General features: G+C 59.3%; 2 long non-coding RNA genes across 2 annotated transcripts; both read left to right on the top strand.

Moving 5' to 3' along the window:
- Positions 1-366: 366 nt before the first annotated feature.
- Positions 367-11,728, top strand: LOC144954350 (uncharacterized). Its single transcript, XR_013641153.1, has 3 exons — positions 367-535; positions 3,434-3,512; positions 11,636-11,728. It is a non-coding gene; the product is annotated as an uncharacterized LOC144954350 (long non-coding RNA).
- A 1,721-nt stretch (positions 11,729-13,449) lies between these two features.
- Positions 13,450-22,848, top strand: LOC144954348 (uncharacterized). The gene is made up of 3 exons (XR_013641151.1): positions 13,450-13,545; positions 17,193-17,283; positions 22,402-22,848. It is a non-coding gene; the product is annotated as an uncharacterized LOC144954348 (long non-coding RNA).
- The last annotated feature ends 780 nt before the right edge of the window (positions 22,849-23,628 follow it).

Genomic DNA, 23,628 nt, shown 5'->3' with positions numbered 1-23,628 from the left:
GGGGACTTTTATTGTGAAGTGTCTCTCCCACAGTGGTGGTGGTGGTGGTGGGGGGACTTTTATTGTGAAGTGTCCAAGTCCATGCTACCCACCCCCCTCAGCTCCATTGTGATCGTTACCTCTCTCCCTCATTCGCATGCCGAGTGGCGTCCCAACTCTCCCCCCTCGTGTCTCCAACTCTCTCCCCCCGTGTCTCCCCCCTCGTGTCTCTCCCCTCGTGTCTCCAACTCTCTCCCCGTGTCTCAACTCTCCCCCCCCCCGTGTCTCTCCCCTCGTGTCTCCAACTCTCTCCACGTGTCTCCCCCCTCGTGTCTCTCCCCTCGTGTCTCCAACTCTCTCCCCGTGTCTCAACTCTCCCCCCCCCCCGTGTCTCTCCCCGTGTCTCCAACTCTCTCCCCGTGTCTCTCCCCTCGTGTCTCCAACTCTCTCCCCGTGTCTCCCCCCGTGTCTCCGTGTCTCTCCCCGTGTCTCCAACTCTCTCCCCGTGTCTCTCCCCTCGTGTCTCCCCCGTGTCTCCAACTCTCCCAGCCGGCAGGTGAGTCGATGGCGAGCGACTGCTGATGATGATGATGCTGCTGCTGCTGCTGATGATGATGATGCTGCTGATGATGCTGCTGCTGCTGCTGATGATGATGCTGCTGATGATGATGATGCTGCTGATGATGCTGCTGCTGCTGATGATGATGATTCTGCTGCTGCTGATGATGCTGCCATGATGATGATGCTGCTGATGATGATGATGCTGCTGATGATGATGCTGCTGCTATGATGATGATGCTACTGATGATGATGCTGCTAATGATGCTGCTGATGATGCTGCTGCTGATGATGATGCTGCTGCTGATGATGCTGCTGCTGCTGATGATGCTGCTGCTGATGATGATGCTGCTGCTGATGCTGCTACTGATGATGATGATCGATTGCTGCTCACAGCACTCGAGGCAAACGCCGTTTAAAGTTTAAAGTCCACTCGGTGCAGTCGCCTAAGTAGCAACGCCGCGGTCGTGACGAGCGGGTTTGTGTTTACACGAGTCTGTGGGTCTCTATGGTGAGTCTGTGGGTCTCTGTGGGTCTCTGTGTGGTGAGTCTGTGGGTCTCTGTGTGGTGAGTCTGTGGGTCTCTGTGTGGTGAGTCTGTGGGTCTCTGTGGGTCTCTATGGGTCTCTGTGCGGTGAGTCTGTGGGTCTCTGTGGGTCTCTGTGCGGTGAGTCTGTGGGTCTCTGTGTGGTGAGTCTGTGGGTCTTTGTGTGGTGAGTCTGTGGGTCTCTGTGTGGTGAGTCTGTGGGTCTCTGTGTGGTGAGTCTGTGGGTCTCTGTGTGGTGAGTCTGTGGGTCTCTGTGTGGTGAGTCTGTGGGTCTCTGTGGGTCTCTATGGGTCTCTGTGCGGTGAGTCTGTGGGTCTCTGTGGGTCTCTGTGCGGTGAGTCTGTGGGTCTCTGTGGGTCTCTGTGGTGAGTCTGTGGGTCTCTATGGGTCTCTGTGGTGAGTCTGTGGGTCTCTGTGGGTCTCTGTGTGGTGAGTATGTGGGTCTTGTGTGGTGAGTCTGTGGGTCTATGTGTGGTGAGTCTGTGGGTCTCTGTGTGGTGAGTCTATGGGTCTCTGTGGGTCTCTGTGTGGTGAGTCTGTGAGTCTCTGTGTGGCGAGTCTGTGGGTCTCTGTGTGGTGAGTCTGTGGGTCTCTATGGGTCTCTGTGGTGAGTCTGTGGGTCTCTGTGTGGTGAGTCTGTGGGTCTCTGTGTGGTGAGTCTGTGGGTCTCTGTGTGGTGAGTCTGTGGGTCTCTGTGTGGTGAGTCTGTGGGTCTCTGTGGGTCTCTATGGGTCTCTGTGCGGTGAGTCTGTGGGTCTCTGTGGGTCTCTGTGCGGTGAGTCTGTGGGTCTCTGTGGGTCTCTGTGGTGAGTCTGTGGGTCTCTATGGGTCTCTGTGGTGAGTCTGTGGGTCTCTGTGGGTCTCTGTGTGGTGAGTCTGTGGGTCTTGTGTGGTGAGTCTGTGGGTCTCTGTGTGGTGAGTCTATGGGTCTCTGTGGGTCTCTGTGTGGTGAGTCTGTGAGTCTCTGTGTGGCGAGTCTGTGGGTCTCTGTGTGGTGAGTCTGTGGGTCTCTATGGGTCTCTGTGGTGAGTCTGTGGGTCTCTGTGTGGTGAGTCTGTGGGTCTCTGTGGTGAGTCTGTGGGTCTCTGTGTGGTGAGTCTGTGGGTCTCTATGGGTCTCTGGGTCTCTGTGGGTCTCTGTGTGGCGAGTCTGTGGGTCTCTGTGGTGAGTCTGTGGGTCTCTATGGGTCTCTGTGGTGAGTCTGTGGGTCTCTGTGTGGTGAGTCTGTGGGTCTCTGTGTGGTGAGTCTGTGGGTCTCTGTGTGGTGAGTCTGTGGGTCTCTATGGGTCTCTGTGGTGAGTCTGTGGGTCTCTGTGTGGTGAGTCTGTGGGTCTCTGTGGTGAGTCTGTGGGTCTCTGTGTGGTGAGTCTGTGGGTCTCTGTGGTGAGTCTGTGGGTCTCTGTGGTGAGTCTGTGGGTCTCTGTGTGGTGAGTCTGTGGGTCTCTGTGTGGTGAGTCTGTGGGTCTCTGTGGTGAGTCTGTGGGTCTCTCTGTGGTGAGTCTGTGGGTCTATGTGGGTCTCTGTGGTGAGTCTGTGGGTCTCTATTGGTCTCTATGGGTCTCTGTGGGTCTCTGAGGTGAGTCTGTGGGTCTCTGTGTGGTGAGTCTGTGGCTCTCTATGGGTCTCTATGGGTCTCTGTGTGGTGAGTCTGTGGGTCTCTGTGTGGTGAGTCTGTGGGTCTCTGTGTGGTGAGTCTGTGGGTCTCTGTGTGGTGAGTCTATGGGTCTCTGTGTGGTGAGTCTGTGGGTCTCTGTGTGGTGAGTCTGTGGGTCTCTGTGTGGTGAGTCTGTGGGTCTCTGTGTGGTGAGTCTGTGGGTCTCTGTGGTGAGTCTGTGGGTCTCTGTGTGGTGAGTCTGTGGGTCTCTGTGGTGAGTCTGTGGGTCTCTGTGTGGTGAGTCTGTGGGTCTCTGTGTGATGAGTCTGTGGGTCTCTGTGTGATGAGTCTGTGGGTCTCTGTGTGGTGAGTCTGTGGGTCTCTGTGTGGTGAGTCTGTGGGTCTCTGTGGTGAGTATGTGGGTTTCTGTGTGGTGAGTCTATGAGTCTCTGTGGGTCTCTGTGTGGTGAGTCTGTGGGTCTCTGTGTGGTGAGTCTGTGGGTCTCTGTGTGGTGAGTCTGTGGGTCTCTGTGGTGAGTCTGTGGGTCTCTGTGGTGAGTCTGTGGGTTTCTGTGTGGTGAGTCTGTGGGTCTATGTGGGTCTCTGTGGTGAGTCTGTGGGTCTCTATTGGTCTCTATGGGTCTCTGTGGGTCTCTATGTATCTCTATGTACCTGCATGTATCTCTATGTATCTCTATGTGTCTCTATGTGTCTCTATGTGTCTCTATGTGACCTGGTGACTGCCTCTGTGTGCAGGAGTGGTGAAGTATGGTGGCCATACGTGGAGCCACACGGATCGCGATGCCGCTGCTGATGATGATGTTGATGTTGTCAGGTGAGCAGAGACGCTACCATCATCATCACCATCAACAACATCATCATCAACATCATCATCATCAACATCATCATCATCACTACCATCATCATCATCATCACCAACACTACCACCATCATCACCACCATCAACATCATCATCACTACCATCATCATCATCACTACCATCATCATCATCACCAACACTACCACCATCATCACCACCATCAACATCATCATCATCATCAACATCATCATCAACATCATCAACATCATCACCAACACTACCACCATCATCACCATCATCACTACCATCATCATCAACATCATCATCACCAACAATACCACCATCATCACCACCATCAACATCATCATCAACATCATCAACATCATCACCAACACTACCACCATCATCACCACCATCAACATCATCACCACCAAGGTACACAGCCTAGGTACACAGCCTAGATACACAGCCTAGGTACACAGCCTAGGCACACAGCCTAGGTACACAGCCTAGATACACAGCCTAGGCACACAGCCTAGGTACACAGCCTAGGCACACAGCCTAGGCACACAGCCTAGGTACACAGCCTAGGCACACAGCCTAGGCACACAGCCTAGGTACACAGCCTAGGCACACAGCCTAGGCACACAGCCTAGGTACACAGCCTAGGCACACAGCCTAGATACACAGCCTAGATACACAGCCTAGGTACACAGCCTAGGCACACAGCCTAGGTACACAGCCTAGGTACACAGCCTAGGTACACAGCCTAGATACACAGCCTAGGCACACAGCCTAGATACACAGCCTAGGCACACAGCCTAGGTACACAGCCTAGGTACACAGCCTAGGTACACAGCCTAGGAACACAGCCTAGATACACAGCCTAGGTACACAGCCTAGATACACAGCCTAGGTACACAGCCTAGGTACACAGCCTAGATACACAGCCTAGGCACACAGCCTAGATACACAGCCTAGGTACACAGCCTAGGCACACAGCCTAGATACACAGCCTAGGTACACAGCCTAGGCACACAGCCTAGATACACAGCCTAGGCACACAGCCTAGATACACAGCCTAGGTACACAGCCTAGGTACACAGCCTAGGTACACAGCCTAGGAACACAGCCTAGGTACACAGCCTAGGCACACAGCCTAGATACACAGCCTAGGAACACAGCCTAGATACACAGCCTAGGTACACAGCCTAGATACACAGCCTAGGCACACAGCCTAGGTACACAGCCTAGGTACACAGCCTAGATACACAGCCTAGGCACACAGCCTAGCGACACAGCCTAGATACACAGCCTAGGAACACAGCCTAGGTACACCGCCTAGATACACAGCCTAGATACACAGCCTAGCGACACAGCCTAGATACACAGCCTAGATACACAGCCTAGGTACACAGCCTAGATACACAGCCTAGATACACAGCCTAGGCACACAGCCTAGGCACACAGCCTAGGCACACAGCCTAGATACACAGCCTAGGCACACAGCCTAGCGACACAGCCTAGATACACAGCCTAGATACACAGCCTAGGAACACAGCCTAGGTACACAGCCTAGATACACAGCCTAGATACACAGCCTAGATACACAGCCTAGATACACAGCCTAGGAACACAGCCTAGATACACAGCCTAGGTACACAGCCTAGGTACACAGCCTAGGAACACAGCCTAGGCACACAGCCTAGGAACACAGCCTAGGTACACAGCCTAGGTACACAGCCTAGGTACACAGCCTAGGTACACAGCCTAGATACACAGCCTAGGTACACAGCCTAGGAACACAGCCTAGGCACACAGCCTAGATACACAGCCTAGGAACACAGCCTAGGTACACAGCCTAGGTACACAGCCTAGATACACAGCCTAGATACACAGCCTAGGAACACAGCCTAGGTACACAGCCTAGGAACACAGCCTAGGCACACAGGCTAGATACACAGCCTAGGAACACAGCCTAGGTACACAGCCTAGGCACACAGCCTAGATACACAGCCTAGGTACACAGCCTAGGCACACAGCCTAGGCACACAGCCTAGGCACACAGCCTAGATACACAGCCTAGGTACACAGCCTAGGTACACAGCCTAGGCACACAGCCTAGGCACACAGCCTAGGCACACAGCCTAGGTACACAGCCTAGGCACACAGCCTAGGCACACAGCCTAGGCACACAGCCTAGATACACAGCCTAGGCACACAGCCTAGGCACACAGCCTAGGCACACAGCCTAGGTACACAGCCTAGGTACACAGCCTAGATACACAGCCTAGGTACACAGCCTAGGTACACAGCCTAGGCACACAGCCTAGGCACACAGCCTAGGCACACAGCCTAGATACACAGCCTAGGTACACAGCCTAGGTACACAGCCTAGATACACAGCCTAGGTACACAGCCTAGGTACACAGCCTAGGCACACAGCCTAGGCACACAGCCTAGGCACACAGCCTAGATACACAGCCTAGATACACAGCCTAGATACACAGCCTAGGTACACAGCCTAGATACACAGCCTAGATACACAGCCTAGGTACACAGCCTAGATACACAGCCTAGATACACAGCCTAGATACACAGCCTAGGTACACAGCCTAGATACACAGCCTAGATACACAGCCTAGGTACACAGCCTAGATACACAGCCTAGGTACACAGCCTAGATACACAGCCTAGATACACAGCCTAGGTACACAGCCTAGGTACACAGCCTAGGTACACAGCCTAGATACACAGCCTAGGTACACAGCCTAGATACACAGCCTAGATACACAGCCTAGATACACAGCCTAGGTACACAGCCTAGATACACAGCCTAGATACACAGCCTAGGTACACAGCCTAGATACACAGCCTAGATACACAGCCTAGATACACAGCCTAGGTACACAGCCTAGATACACAGCCTAGATACACAGCCCAGGTACACAGCCTAGATACACAGCCTAGATACACAGCCTAGATACACAGCCTAGGTACACAGCCTAGGCACACAGCCTAGATACACAGCCTAGATACACAGCCTAGATACACAGCCTAGGCACACAGCCTAGATACACAGCCTAGATACACAGCCTAGATACACAGCCTAGATACACAGCCTAGGTACACAGCCTAGGTACACAGCCTAGGCACACAGCCTAGGCACACAGCCTAGATACACAGCCTAGGTACACAGCCTAGATACACAGCCTAGGTACACAGCCCAGGTACACAGCCTAGATACACAGCCTAGGTACACAGCCTAGGTACACAGCCCAGGTACACAGCCTAGGTACACAGCCTAGATACACAGCCTAGGTACACAGCCTAGGTACACAGCCCAGGTACACAGCCTAGATACACAGCCTAGGTACACAGCCTAGATACACAGCCTAGATACACAGCCTAGGTACACAGCCTAGGTACACAGCCTAGATACACAGCCTAGATACACAGCCTAGTTACACAGCCTAGGCACACAGCCTAGGCACACAGCCTAGATACACAGCCTAGGCACACAGCCTAGGTACACAGCCTAGGTACACAGCCTAGGTACACAGCCTAGATACACAGCCTAGATACACAGCCTAGGCACACAGCCTAGGTACACAGCCTAGGCACACAGCCTAGGTACACAGCCTAGGTACACAGCCTAGGTACACAGCCTAGATACACAGCCTAGATACACAGCCCAGGTACACAGCCCAGGTACACAGCCTAGGTACACAGCCTAGATACACAGCCTAGATACACAGCCTAGGCACACAGCCTAGGTACACAGCCTAGGTACACAGCCTAGGTACACAGCCTAGGTACACAGCCTAGATACACAGCCTAGACACACAGCCTAGGTACACAGCCCAGGTACACAGCCCAGGTACACAGCCTAGATACACAGCCTAGGCACACAGCCTAGCGACACAGCCTAGGTACACAGCCTAGCGACACAGCCTAGGTACACAGCCTAGACACACAGCCTAGGTACACAGCCCAGGTACACAGCCTAGACACACAGCCTAGACACACAGCCTAGACACACAGCCTAGGCACACAGCCCAGGTACACAGCCTAGACACACAGCCTAGACACACAGCCTAGACACACAGCCTAGGTACACAGCCTAGATACACAGCCTAGATACACAGCCTAGATACACAGCCTAGGTACACTGCCCAGGTACACAGCCTAGACACACAGCCTAGGTACACAGCCCAGGTACACAGCCCAGGTACACAGCCTAGGTACACAGCCTAGACACACAGCCTAGGCACACAGCCCAGGTACACAGCCTAGACACACAGCCTAGACACACAGCCTAGACACACAGCCTAGACACACAGCCTAGGTACACAGCCCAGGTACACAGCCCAGGTACACAGCCTAGACACACAGCCTAGACACACAGCCTAGGCACACAGCCTAGGCACACAGCCTAGGCACACAGCCTAGATACACAGCCTAGGCACACAGCCTAGATACACAGCCTAGGCACACAGCCTAGGTACACAGCCTAGCGACACAGCCTAGGCACACAGCCTAGGCACACAGCCTAGGTACACAGCCTCGGTACACTACTCTGGCTACGCTCTGGGGTCCTCCGGCTACAATCACCCAAGGGGAGGCTACCTGACCCGACCCAGCCAAGGTCTGGACTCTGGCTTCCTCGGAACTCGCCCTTACACGGACGTAGAGCCGGGAGTCCCAGAGTCCCACCACCGACCCTCACAGCGTCCCGGCCCTTACAAGTGTAATAGCACTCTGGAGACGGCTTGTGGAATCGGTCCTTTTATTAAATCCTTTATGTTAAGTTCGCTTGCTTGCTTGCTTAGGACCGTGCAAATCTTTCGGTCGTTTTTTAACCCACTTCCCGTGATCCAATCGAGCTGACATTTTGCACACAGACTCGTTGTGCGTGACAATTAAAGTTCGTGAAAAAAAATTCCAAAATGTTACACTTTTTAGGACAAAAATATTATATGTAATTACCAATTGCTTAATGGTGGCATGCAATCATCTGACCCATAGGTGGCAGCCATCTCAAGCCAGAGGACGAGAGGACTCTAGCCGCCACGCACATAAAGGATTTAGAGTGAAACACTTTGTTTTTACGGGTTATACTTGTATTAAGTTCACTTGCTTGCTTGCTTAGGACCGTGCAAATATTTCGGTCGTTTTTTAACCCACTTCCCGTGATCCAATCGAGCTGACATTTTGCACACAAACTCGTTGTGCGTGACAATGCATTTTCGTGAAAAAAAATTTTCAAAAATTTTACACTATTTATTTAATTACCAATTGTTTAATGCTGCCAGACAATCATCTGACCCATAGCTGGCAGCCATCTCAAGCCAGAGGACGAGAGGACTCTAGCCGACCCGATGGCACGCATATAAAGAATTTATAGTGAAAAACTTTGTTTTTACGGGTTAATTTTTAACGCCTGGGTCACGTGGTACGCTCCAGCCAATCCTCAACAGCCTGCGCCGAATGTTCCAGATTCCTCCGTCAACTCCCGGGGGACCACGCCCCTGACCTGTCTTCCCATTGGCTGAGGCCAAGACCAGCAGAACCAATCACCGTAGCTGACATCCCTCGATCACGCCGGGGCCATGCTCCCAGGCTCTCTCACCCCATTGGCTGTAGAGCAAGACCGGCAGAGCCAATCACCACGTGAGCTGGACATAGGCTCTCATTACACAAGGACAAGCAGGACGAGGGGGTCCAGGGTCCTAAGCTGGCTGGTCTTGGGTCTTGGGTCTTGAGCTGCGACTGGCCCCGATCGGCCAGGGAGCTGCCCTTTTATGCCTCGTCCCCAACAACGAGCGGTGGGATTGTGTGCGCCCCCAGATACCCCACAGAGCACACACAGCCCCCCCCCCCCCCGTTGGTGGCGCCAAGGGGCTTAAGTGTCTGGGGTGCCTGGGATCCCAGCGCCTGGAGCCAAGGGGCTTAAGTGCCTGGGGTGCCTGGAATCCTAGCGCCTGGCGCCAAGGGGCTTAAGTGCCTGGGGTGCCTGGGATCCTAGTGCCTGGTGCCAAGGGGCTTAAGTGTCTGGGGTGCCTGGGATCCTAGTGCCTGGCGCCAAGGGGCTTAAGTGTCTGGGGTGCCTGGGATCCCAGCGCCTGGAGCCAAGGGGCTTAAGTGCCTGGGGTGCCTGGAATCCTAGTGCCTGGCGCCAAGGGGCTTAAGTGCCTGGGGTGCCTGGGATCCTAGTGCCTGGCGCCAAGGGGCTTAAGTGTCTGGGGTGCCTGGGATCCTAGTGCCTGGCGCCAAGGGGCTTAAGTGTCTGGGGTGCCTGGAATCCTAGCGCCTGGCGCCAAGGGGCTTAAGTGTCTGGGGTGCCTGGGATCCTAGCACCTGGCGCCAAGGGGCTTAAGTGTCTGGGGTGCCTGGGATCCTAGTGCCTGGCGCCAAGGGGCTTAAGTGTCTGGGGTGCCTGGAATCCTAGCGCCTGGCGCCAAGGGGCTTAAGTGTCTGGGGTGCCTGGGATCCTAGCGCCTGGCGCCAAGGGGCTTAAGTGTCTGGGGTGCCTGGGATCCTAGTGCCTGGCGCCAAGGGGCTTAAGTGCCTGGGGTGCCTAGGATCCTAGTGCCTGGCACCAAGGGGCTTAAGTGTCTGGGGTGCCTGGGATCCTAGTGCCTGGCGCCAAGGGGCTTAAGTGTCTGGGGTGCCTAGGATCCTAGTGCCTGGCGCCAAGGGGCTTAAGTGTCTGGGGTGCCTGGAATCCTAGCGCCTGGCGCCAAGGGGCTTAAGTGTCTGGGGTGCCTGGGATCCTAGTGCCTGGCGCCAAGGGGCTTAAGTGTCTGGGGTGCCTGGGATCCTAGTGCCTGGAGCCAAGGGGCTTAAGTGCCTGGGGTGCCTGGGATCCTAGTGCCTGGCGCCAAGGGGCTTAAGTGCCTGGGGTGCCTGGGATCCCAGTGCCTGGCGCCAAGGGACTTAAGTGTCTGGGGTGCCTGGGATCCCAGTGCCTGGCGCCAAGGGGCTTAAGTGTCTGGGGTGCCTGGGATCCCAGTGCCTGGCGCCAAGGGGCTTAAGTGCCTGGGGTGCCTGGGATCCCAGTGCCTGGCGCCAAGGGGCTTAAGTGCCTGGGGTGCCTGGGATCCCAGTGCCTGGCGCCAAGGGGCTTAAGTGCCTGGGGTGCCTGGGATCCCAGCGCCTGGAGCCAAGGGGCTTAAGTGCCTGGGGTGCCTGGGATCCCAGTGCCTGGCGCCAAGGGGCTTAAGTGCCTGGGGTGCCTGGGATCCCAGCGCCTGGAGCCAAGGGGCTTAAGTGTCTGGGGTGCCTGGGATCCCAGTGCCTGGCGCCAAGGGGCTTAAGTGTCTGGGGTGCCTGGGATCCCAGTGCCTGGCGCCAAGGGGCTTAAGTGCCTGGGGTGCCTGGGATCCCAGTGCCTGGCGCCAAGGGGCTTAAGTGTCTGGGGTGCCTGGGATCCCAGTGCCTGGCGCCAAGGGGCTTAAGTGTCTGGGGTGCCTGGGATCCCAGTGCCTGGCGCCAAGGGGCTTAAGTGCCTGGGGTGCCTGGGATCCTAGCGCCTGGCGCCAAGGGGCTTAAGTGCCTGGGGTGCCTGGGATCCTAGCGCCTGGCGCCAAGGGGCTTAAGTGCCTGGGGTGCCTGGGATCCTAGCGCCTGGCGCCAAGGGGCTTAAGTGCCTGGGGTGCCTGGGATCCCAGCGCCTGGCGCCAAGGGGCTTAAGTGCCTGGGGTGCCTGGGATCCTAGTGCCTGGCGCCAAGGGGCTTAAGTGCCTGGGGTGCCTGGGATCCCAGCGCCTGGCGCCAAGGGGCTTAAGTGCCTGGGGTGCCTGGGATCCTAGCAGCCCCTCCCCTCTTATGGCACTACACACATACAGCTGATGATCATGATTGTGATGGTGATGCTGATGATGACGTCACTCCCCCCCCCTCCATCTCCCCCCCTCCCCCCATCTCCCCCCCCCCCATCTCCCCCCCCATCACCCCCCCTCCATCTCCCCATCTCTCCCCCTCCCCCCATTACCCCCATCTCCACCTTCCCCCCATCTTCCCCCCTCCATCTCTCTCACCCCCCCCTCCCATCTCCCCCCTCCCCCCCCCTCCCCCCATCTCCCCCCATCTCCCCTCCCCCCCCTACCCCTTCCCCCCCCCTCCTCCCCTCCCAGTCACGTGTGTCTCCCCGTTCCGCCTACGGAGTCTCTCTCGCCGTGGCGTCTGCGTGGAGGCGCTGGCCGACGGGACCGTCTACGTCACGTCCTGCTGGGGGGCGGGGGGGGGAGGGGGTGGGGGGGGAGGGGGCGGGGGAGGGGGCCGCCTCCCAGCTGTGGGGGTGGGCGGGGCCAGGGTCGCTCCGCTCGCCGCTGGGGATGTGCCTCGTGGTGGACACACCCGAGGTGAGTGGGTGGGTGGGGGTCACGGTGGGTGGGTGGGGGTCACGTGGGGGGTGGGGGTCACGTGGGGGGGTGGGGGTCACGGTGGGTGGGTGGGGGTCACGTGGGGGGTGGGGGTCACGTGGGGGGTGGGGGTCACGTGGGGGGGTGGGGGTCACGGTGAGTGGGTGGGGGTCACGTGGGGGGTGGGGGTCACGGTGAGTGGGGGTCACGTGGGGGGTGGGGGTCACGTGGGGGGGTGGGGGTCACGGTGGGTGGGTGGGGGTCACGTGGGGGGGTGGGGGTCACGGTGAGTGGGTGGGGGTCACGTGGGGGGGTGGGGGTCACGGTGAGTTGGTGGGGGTCACGTGGGGGAGTGGGGGTCACGGTGGGTGGGTGGGGGTCACGGTGGGTGGGTGGGGGTCACGGTGAGTGGGTGGGGGTCACGGTGGGTGGGTGGGGGTCACGGTGGGTGGGTGGGGGTCACGGTGAGTGGGGGTCACGTGGGGGGGTGGGGGTCACGGTGAGTGGGTGGGGGTCACGGTGGGTGGGTGGGGGTCACTGGGTGAGTGGATGGGTGTCACGGTGAGTGGGTGGGGGTCACGGTGAGTGGGTGGGGGTCACGGTGGGTGGGTGGGGGTCATGGTGGGTGGGTGGGGGTCACGGTGGGTGGGTGAGTGGGTGGGTGGGGTCACAGTGGGTGGGCGGTGTTCACGATGTCCGTGTCTCTCCCCACCCCCACCACCACCACCACCCCCACCAGCCTCTCTCCTCCGTCTCGGCCGTCCCCTGCCCTCCCGACGGCCTCCCCTCGGCCCGCTGGGCGTGTGCGGGGCGGCACTTCCTGCGCCTGATGATGACGACACCTTCGCCGGCCCTGCACCTGAGCCTGGACCCCGAGGCCGACTCGGAGGGCCTCGTGACGACGGCCTCCAGGGCCGTGGGTGGGCGCTGGGAGGCCGTTGACGACGCAGGGTTGGCCGTCGACCTTTGTGCGACCTTCGGACGTGAGTTGGTGGACCGCCCACACGTCCACCGTGAACCCCACCCACCCACCCCACCCACACACCCACACGGCCGTCGTGAACCCCACCCACCCCACCCACCCACCCACACGGTCATCGTGACCCCCACCCACCCACACGGCCATCGTGAACCCCACCCACCCACACGGTCATCGTGACCCCCACCCACCCACACGGCCACAGTGAACCCCACCCACCCACACGGCCATTGTGAACCCCACCCACCCCACCCACCCACCCCACCCCACCTACCCACCCACCCCACCCACCCCACCTACCCACCCACCCCACCCACCCACCCACCCCACCCACCCCACCCACCCACCCACCCCACCCACCCCACCCACCCACCCACCCACCCACCCCACCCACCAACCCACCCACCCCACCCACCAACCCACCCACCCACCAACCCACCCACCAACCCACCCTCCCCTGTGTGCCCTTTGCAGGCCACATGAAGCGGTCTTCTAAGACCCACCAGGTCACCACCAGGGACCCCCCCATCGCAGTGGGGGGGGGCTCGCTGTTGAGTGGGGGGCAGGAGAGGGAGGGAGAGGGGGGGGGAGGAGGGGGAGGGGCGAGCGGGGGGTGGAGGGGAGGGGCGAGCGGGGGGTGGAGGGGAGGGGCCTTCCAAGGTCGACCTGGAGAAGCTGCAGTGGATTTTCCGGACGGGTGACGGTGAGAGTCACTCGCTCACTCACTCACCCACTCACCTGCTTGCTTGCTCGCTTGCTCACCCACTCATCCACTCACTCACCCACTCACTCACCCGCTCACTCACTCACTCACCCACTCGCTCACCCACTCACTCACTCACTCATCCACTCACTCACCCACTCACTCACCCACTCACCCGCTTACTCGCTTACTCGCTCGCTCACTCACCACTCGCTCACTCACTCACCCACTCACTCACTCATCCACTCACTCACCCACTCACCCGCTTACTCGCTCGCTCGCTCACCCACTCATCCACTCACTCACCCACTCACTCACCCCGCTCACTCACTCACACACTCACTCACTCACTCACTCACCCGCTCACCCACTCATCCACTCACTCACCCACTCACTCATCCACTCACTCACCCACTCACTCACCCGCTCACTCACTCACCCACTCACCCGCTTGCTCGCTCGCTCATTACTCACCTACTCACCCACTCGCTCACCCACTCACTCACCCACTCACTCACCCGCTCACTCACTCACCCACTCACTCACTCACCCGCTCACCCACTCATCCACTCACTCACCCACTCACTCATCCACTCACTCACCCACTCACTCACCCGCTCACTCACTCACCCACTCACCCGCTTGCTCGCTCGCTCATTACTCACCCACTCGCTCACCCACTCACTCACCCACTCACTCACCCACTCACTCACTCACTCACTCACCCACTCACCCGCTTACTCGCTCGCTCGCTCACCCACTCATCCACTCACTCACCCACTCACTCACCCACCCACCCACTCTCCACTCACCCACCCACTTACCCTCTCACCACTCACCCGCTCGCTCACTTCGCTCACTCACTCACCACTCACTCACCCTCTCACCACTCACCCGCTCGCTCGCTCGCTCACTCACCACTCGCCCACTCACTCACTCACCACTCACCCACTCGCTCGTTCACTCACCACTCGCTCACTCACCACTCGCTTGCTCGCTAACCATTCACCCACCCGCTCGCTCGCTCCCCACTCGCTCGCTCACCACTCGTTCGATCACCCACTGACTCGCTCACTCGCTCACCCACTCACTCACCCACTCACCCACTCGCTCATTCGCTCACCACGGGCTCGCCCAATCACTCAACCACTCACCCACTCAGTCACTCACCTACTCACTCGCTCACTCCCTCACCCACTCACTTACCTACTCACCCACTCGCTCATGCACTCTCCCACTCACTCGCTCACCACTGGATCACTCACCACTCGCTCACCACTGGATCACTCACCACTCGCTCACCCACTCACTCATTCACCCACCTGCTCGCTCACTCACCCACCCACTCACTCAACCACTCGCTCACTCACTCGCTCTCCACTCACTCACCCACTCGCTCACACGCTCACTCTTTTACTCACCCACTCACTCACCAACTCGCTCACCCACTCACCTACTCACCCACTCACTCACCCGCTCACTCACCCGCTCACTCACCCACTCACTCACTCACCCACTCACCCGCTTACTCGCTTGCTCGCTCATTACTCACCTACTCACCCACTCGCTCACCCGCTCACTCACTCACCCACTCACTCACTCACCCACTCACCCGCTTACTCGCTTACTCGCTCGCTCACTCACCACTCGCTCACTCACTCACCCACTCACTCACTCATCCACTCACTCACCCACTCACTCACCCGCTTACTCACTCACTCACCCACTCACCCGCTTACTCGCTCGCTCGCTCACCCACTCATCCACTCACTCACCCACTCACTCACCCACCCACCCACTCTCCACTCACCCACCCACTTACCCTCTCACCACTCACCCGCTCGCTCACTCGCTCACTCACTCACCACTCACTCACCCTCTCACCACTCACCCGCTCGCTCGCTCACTCACCACTCGCCCACTCACTCACTCACCACTCACCCGCTCGCTCACTCACTCACCACTCACCCGCTCGCTCGCTCACTCACCACTCACCCGCTCGCTCGCTCACTCACCACTCGCTCACTCACTCACTCACCATTCACCCGCTCGCTCACTCACTCACCACTCACCCGCTCGCTCGCTCACTCACCACTCACCCGCTCGCTCGCTCACTCACCACTCGCCCACTCACTCACTCACCACTCACCCGCTCGCTCACTCACTCACCACTCACCCGCTCGCTCGCTCACTCACCACTCACCCGCTCGCTCGCTCACTCACCACTCGCCCACTCACTCACTCACCACTCACCCGCTCGCTCGCTCACTCACCACTCGCTCACTCACCACTCGCTTGCTCGCTCACCACTCACCCACCCGCTCGCTCGCTCCCCACTCGCTCGCTCACCACTCGTTCGATCACCCACTGACTCGCTCACATCGCTCACCCACTCACTCACCCACTCACCCACTCGCTCATTCGCTCACCACGGGCTCGCCCAATCACTCAACCACTCACCCACTCAGTCACTCACCTACTCACTCGCTCACTCCCTTACCTACTCACTCCCTGATTCACACTCTCACCCACTCACTTACCTACTCACCAACTCGCTCACCCACTCACCTACTCACCCACTCACTCACCCGCTCACTCACCCGCTCACTCACCCACTCACTCACTCACCCACTCACCCGCTTACTCGCTCGCTCGCTCACCTACTCATCCACTCACTCACCCACTCACCCACTCACCCGCTTGCTCGCTCGCTCATTACTCACCTACTCACCCACTCGCTCACCCGCTCACTCACTCACCCACTCACCCGCTTACTCGCTTACTCGCTCGCTCACTCACCACTCGCTCACTCACTCACCCACTCACTCACTCATCCACTCACTCACCCACTCACCCGCTTACTCGCTCGCTCGCTCACCCACTCATCCACTCACTCACCCGCTCACTCACTCACACACTCAACCGCTTGCTCGCTCATTACTCACCTACTCACCCACTCGCTCACCCACTCACTCACCCACTCACTCACTCACTCACCCACTCACCCGCTTACTCGCTCGCTCGCTCACCCACTCACCCATTCGCTCACCCACTCACTCACCCGCTCACTCACCCGCTCACCCATTCGCTCACCCACTCGCTTGCTCGCTCACCCATTTACTCAATGCTGATGATGGTGATGATGGTGGTGATGATGGTGATGATGGTGGTGATGGTGATGATGGTGTTGATGATGGTGGTGGAGGTGGTGATGATGATGGTGGAGGTGGTGATGATGATGGTGGAGGTGGTGGTGATGATGATGGTGGTAATGTTGTTGATGATGTTGTTGATGTTGTTGTTTATGTTGTTGTTGATGTTGTTGATGTTGTTGTTTATGTTGTTGTTGATGTTGTTGATTGTGTTTTTGTTGATGTTGTTGATGTTGTTGATGATGTTGTTGATGTTGTTGTTGATGTTGTTGTTGATGTTTTTGTTGATGTTGTTGATTGTATATGTTGTTGTTGATGTTGTTGTTGATGTTGTTGTTGATGTTGTTGATGATGTTGATGTTGTTGTTGTTGATGTAGACAGGGGATGGAAGGTGGCGTTGATGGCTCTGTCTGTGGTTGATGTTGTTGTTGATGATGTTGATGATGATGTTGATGTTGTTGTTGTTGATGTTGTTGTTGATGTTGTTGATGTAGACAGCGGATGGAAGGTGGCGTTGATGGCTCTGTCTGTGGTTGGACTTCTGCTGGGACTTTTCATCCTGGGACGCAACATTCACAGCAACCAGTAACAACCACAACTACCACAACAACTACCACAACAACTACCACAACTACCACAACCACCACAACAACTACCACAACAACTACCACAACAACCACCACAACAACTACCACAACAACTACCACAACCACCACCACAACTACCACAACTACCACAACAACTACCACAACAACTACCACAACCACCACAACAACTACCACAACTACCACAACAACTACCACAACCACCACCACAACCACCACAACCACCACCACAACTACCACAACAACTACCACAACCACCACAACAACTACCACAACTACCACAACAACTACCACAACAACTACCACAACAACTACCACAACAACTACCACAACCACCACCACAACTACCACAACAACTACCACAACCACCACAACAACTACCACAACAACTACCACAACAACTACCACAACCACCACAACAACTACCACAACAACTACCACAACCACCACAACAACTACCACAACAACTACCACAACAACTACCACAACTACCACAACAACTACCACAACAACTACCACAACCACAACAACTACCACAACAACTACCACAACAACTACCACAACCACCACAACAACTACCACAACAACTACCACAACCACCACAACAACTACCACAACCACCACAACAACTACCACAACCACCACCACAACCACCACCACCACAACAACTACCACAACCACCACAACAACCACCACCACCACCACAACAACTACCACAACCACCACCACAACCACCACCACAACCACCACCACCACCACAACAACTACCACAACCACCACAACAACCACCACAACCACCACAACAACTACCACAACCACCACAACAACTACCACAACTACCACAACCACCACAACAACTACCACAACCACCACAACTACAACAACTACAACAACTACCACAACCACCACAACAACCACCACAACTACCACAACCACCACAACTACAACAACTACAACCACCACAACAACCACCACAACCACCACAACAACTACCACAACCACCACAACTGCAACAACTACAACAACTACCACAACCACCACAACCACCACAACAACTACCACAACTACCACAACTACCACAACTACAACAACTACAACAACTACCACAACCACCACAACTACCACAACTACCACAACCACCACAACCACCACGACAACCACCACAACAACTACCACAACCACCACAACAACTACCACAACCACCACCACAACCACCACCACCACCACAACAACTACCACAACCACCACAACAACCACCACAACCACCACAACCACCACAACAACTACCACAACCACCACAACTACCACAACTACCACAACAACTACCACAACTACCACAACTACCACAACCACCACAACCACCACAACAACTACCACAACCACCACAACTGCAACAACTACCACAACAACTACAACTACCACAACTACAACCACTACCAACAACCACAACATTCACAGCAATCAGTAACTACCAACAACCACAACAACTACCACAACAACTACAACAACTACCACAACTACCACTACCACCACCACCACCACTACCACCACAACAACTACCACCACAACTACCACAACTACCACAACAACTACAACAACTACCACTACTACCTACAACCACTACCTACAACTACTACTCGCCACCAATACTCACCCACCCACCCACTCACTCACTCACCCACTCACCCACCCCACTCACCCCCCCCACCCCCCCACTCACCCCCCCACTCACCCATCCACTCACCCACCCACCCACTCACCCACCCACCCACTCACCCACCCCACTCATCCACTCACCCACCCACTCACCCACCCACCCACTCACCCACCCCACTCACCCACTCACCCACCCACCCACCCACACACCCACCCACCCACCCACACACCCACCCACCCACCCACTCACCCACTCACCCACCCACTCACCCACTCACCCACCCACCCACCCACCCACTCACCCACCCACTCACCCACTCACCCACCCACTCACCCACCCACTCACCCACCCCACTCACCCACTCACCCACCCACCCACTCACCCACCCACTCACCCACCCACTCACCCACCCACCCACTTACCCACCCACCCTTTCACCCCCCCCATCCCCCCACCCACCCACCCACTCACCCCTCCACCCCCTCACCCCCCCCCACCCACTCACCCCCCCCACTCACCCCCCCCACTCACCCCCCCCACTCACCCCCCCCACTCACCCCCCCCACTCACCCCCCCCACTCACCCCCCCCACTCACCCCCCCCACTCACCCCCCCCACTCACCCCCCACTCACCCCCCACTCACCCCCCCACCCACTCACCCCCCCACTCACCCCCCCACTCACCCCCCCACCACCCCCCCACACCCCCCCACTCACCCCCCCCACCCACTCACCCGCCCACTCACCCCCCCACTCACCCCCCCCCACCCCCCCACTCACCCCCCCCACCCCCCCACCCACTCACCCCCCCCACCCCCCCACTCACCCACTCACCCACCCACTCACCCCCCCCACCCCCCACTCACCCCCCCACTCACCCCCCCCCACCCCCCCCACCCACCCACTCACCCACCCACTCACCCCCCCACCCCCCCACTCACCCCCCCCACTCACCCCCACCCCCCCCCATCCCCCCACCGACCCACCCACTCACCCACCCACTCACCCCCCCACACCCCCACACACCCCCCCACCCACTCACCCCCCCACCCCCCCACTCACCCCCCCACTCACCCCCTCCATCGACCCACCCACTCACCCCCCCACCCCCCCACCCACCCACCCCCCCACCACCCCCACTCACCCCCCCCCATCCCCCCACCGACCCACCCACTCACCCCCCCCACCCACCCACCCACTCACCCACTCACCCACCCACTCACCCCCCCATCCCCCCACTCACCCCCCCATCCCCCAACTCACCCCCCCCACCCCCCCACTCACCCCCCACCCACCCACCCACCCCCCCACTCACCCCCCCCCCACCCCCCCACTCACCCCCCCCCCACCCCCCCCACCTCACCCCCCCCCCACCCCCCCACTCACCCCCCCCCCACCCCCCCCACTCACCCCCACCCCCCCACCCACCCACCCCCCCACTCACCCCCCCCCACCCCCCCATCCCCCCACCGACCCACCCACTCACCCCCCCACCAACTCACCCACCCACCCACCAACTCACCCACCCACTCACCCACTCACTCACTCACCCACCCACTCACTCACTCACTCACCCACCCACCCACTCACTCACTCACTCACCCACCCACCCACCCACTCACCCACCCACCCACCCACCCATTCACCCACCCCCCCCATTCACCCACCCACCCACCCACCCATTCACCACCCACCCACCCATTCACCCACCCACCCATTCATCCCACCCACCCACCCACCCACTCACCCACCCACTCACCCACTCACCCACCCACCCATTCACCCACCCACCCACTCACCCACCCCCCCACTCACTCACCCACCCACCCATTCACCCACCCACCCATTCACCCACCCACCCACCCATTCACCCACCCACCCACCCATTCACCCACCCACCCACCCATTCACCCACCCACCCACTCACCACCACTCACCACCCACCCACCTACTCACCCACCCCCCCACTCACCCACCCCCCCATTCACCCACCCACCCACCCATTCACCCACCCACTCACCCACCCACTCACCCACCCACCCACCCATTCACCCACCCACTCACCCATCCACCCATTCATTCACCCACCCACCGACCCACCCACTCACCCCCCCCCCACCCCCCCATCCCCCCACCGACCCACCCACTCACCCCCCCACCCACCCACCCACTCACCCACCCACTCACCCACTCACCCCCCCATCCCCCCATCCCCCCACCCACCCACCCACTCACCCCCCCACCCCCTCACCCCCCCCACCCCCTCACCCACCCTCCCACTCACCCCCCCCACCCACTCACCCCCCCCCACCCCCCCACTCACCCCCCCCCACCCCCCCACTCACCCCCACCCCCCCACCCACCCACCCCCCCACTCACCCCCCCCCACCCCCCCATCCCCCCACCGACCCACCCACTCACCCCCCCCACCAACTCACCCACCCACCCATTCACCCACCCACTCACCCACCCACTCACTCACCCACCCACCCACCTACCCACCAACTCACCCACCCACTCACTCACTCACCCACCCACTCACTCACTCACCCACCCACTCACTCACTCACTCACCTACCCACTCACTCACTCACCCACCCACCCACCCACCCACTCACCCACCCACCCACCCACTCACTCACCCACCCACCCACCCACTCACCCACTCACCCACCCACTCACCCACTCACCCACCCACTCACCCACCCACCCACCCATTCACCCACCCCCCCATTCACCCACCCACCCACCCATTCACCCACCCACCCACCCATTCACCCACCCACCCATTCATCCCACCCACTCACCCACCCACCCACTCACCCACCCACTCACCCACTCACCCACCCACCCATTCACCCACCCACCCACTCACCCACCCCCCCACTCACTCACCCACCCACCCACCCATTCACCCACCCACCCACCCATTCACCCACCCACCCACCCATTCACCCACCCATTCACCCACCCACCCACTCACCCACCCACTCACCCACCCACCCACCCACTCACCCACCCACCTACTCACCCACCCCCCCACTCACCCACCCCCCCACTCACCCACCCCCCCATTCACCCACCCACCCACCCATTCACCCACCCACCCATTCACCCACCCACTCACCCATTCACCCACCCACTCACCCATCCACCCATTCATTCACCCACCCACCGACCCACCCACTCACCCCCCCCCACCCCCCCATCCCCCCACCGACCCACCCACTCACCCCCCCACCCACCCACTCACCCACCCACTCACCCACTCACCCCCCCATCCCCCCATCCCCCCACCCACCCACCCACTCACCCCCCCACCCCCTCACCCACCCTCCCACTCACCCCCCCCACCCACTCACCCCCCCACTCACACCCACTCACCCACCCACTCACACCCACTCACCCACCCCCCCCCACCCCATTCCCTGTCCTCCACAGGAAGCGGAAGCTGGCCTCGCTGGGCCACGTGACCGTCCAGGAGGGGGAGGAGTCTCTGCTCATGCCCAGCCCCCTCTCCAGCCCAAGCCCCGCCCCCTTCAATGCCCCCTGCAATGCCCCCACCACCACCACCACCATCGCCGCCACCTCATTGGACGACAATCCCCATAGCAACGCCCCCGTCACGCTGCCCGATGACGGCTCCTCCCCCCCTCCCCCCCAGGCGCTCGTGACCAATCCGGGCTCTGCCTTCACGCTGGGCTACGCCCCCAGCAACGCAGACCACGCCCTTAGCAACGCAGGCCACGCCCCTAGCAACGCAGGCCACGCCCCCGGGCACGCGGGGGTGGGAGGGGCGGGGTCGGCGTCTGAGGGACGGGGAGATCTTGGTGGAGTGGAAAGACGGCGTGGTGACGTCACTGTACGGGTCGAGTGACGCGTAGCGTGGGTGGGGGTGGGGGGGTGGGGAGGGTGGGGGGAGGTGGGGTGGGTGGGGAGGGGAGGGGTGGGTGGGGGGAGGATGGGGGGGGGAGATGGGGAGAGAGATGGGGAGATGGGGAGAGAGATGGGGAGATGGGGAGATGGGGAGATGGGGAGAGAGATGGGGAGATGGGGAGATGGGGAGAGAGATGGGGAGATGGGGAGATGGGGAGAGAGATGGGGAGATGGGGAGAGAGATGGGGAGATGGGGAGAGAGATGGGGAGATGGGGAGAGAGATGGGGAGATGGGGAGAGAGATGGGGAGATGGGGAGATGGGGAGAGAGATGGGGAGATGGGGAGAGAGATGGGGAGATGGGGAGAGAGATGGGGAGATGGGGAGATGGGGAGAGAGATGGGGAGATGGGGAGATGGGGAGAGAGATGGGGAGATGGGGAGATGGGGAGAGAGATGGGGAGATGGGGAGATGGGGAGAGAGATGGGGAGATGGGGAGAGAGATGGGGAGATGGGGAGAGAGATGGGGAGAGAGATGGGGAGATGGGGAGATGGGGAGAGAGATGGGGAGATGGGGAGAGAGATGGGGAGAGAGATGGGGAGATGGGGAGAGAGATGGGGAGATGGGGAGATGGGGAGAGAGATGGGGAGAGAGATGGGAGATGGGGAGAGAGATGGGGAGATGGGGAGAGAGATGGGGAGATGGGGAGATGGGGAGAGAGATGGGGAGATGGGGAGATGGGGAGAGAGATGGGGAGATGGGGAGATGGGGAGAGAGATGGGGAGATGGGGA

This window comes from Lampetra fluviatilis, unplaced genomic scaffold (assembly GCF_964198595.1).
Source record: "Lampetra fluviatilis unplaced genomic scaffold, kcLamFluv1.1 SCAFFOLD_828, whole genome shotgun sequence".
Lineage (NCBI taxonomy): Eukaryota > Metazoa > Chordata > Hyperoartia > Petromyzontiformes > Petromyzontidae > Lampetra > Lampetra fluviatilis.
The sequence above is the reverse complement of the archived record's forward strand: the minus strand, read 5'-3'. Positions and strand labels throughout refer to the sequence as shown.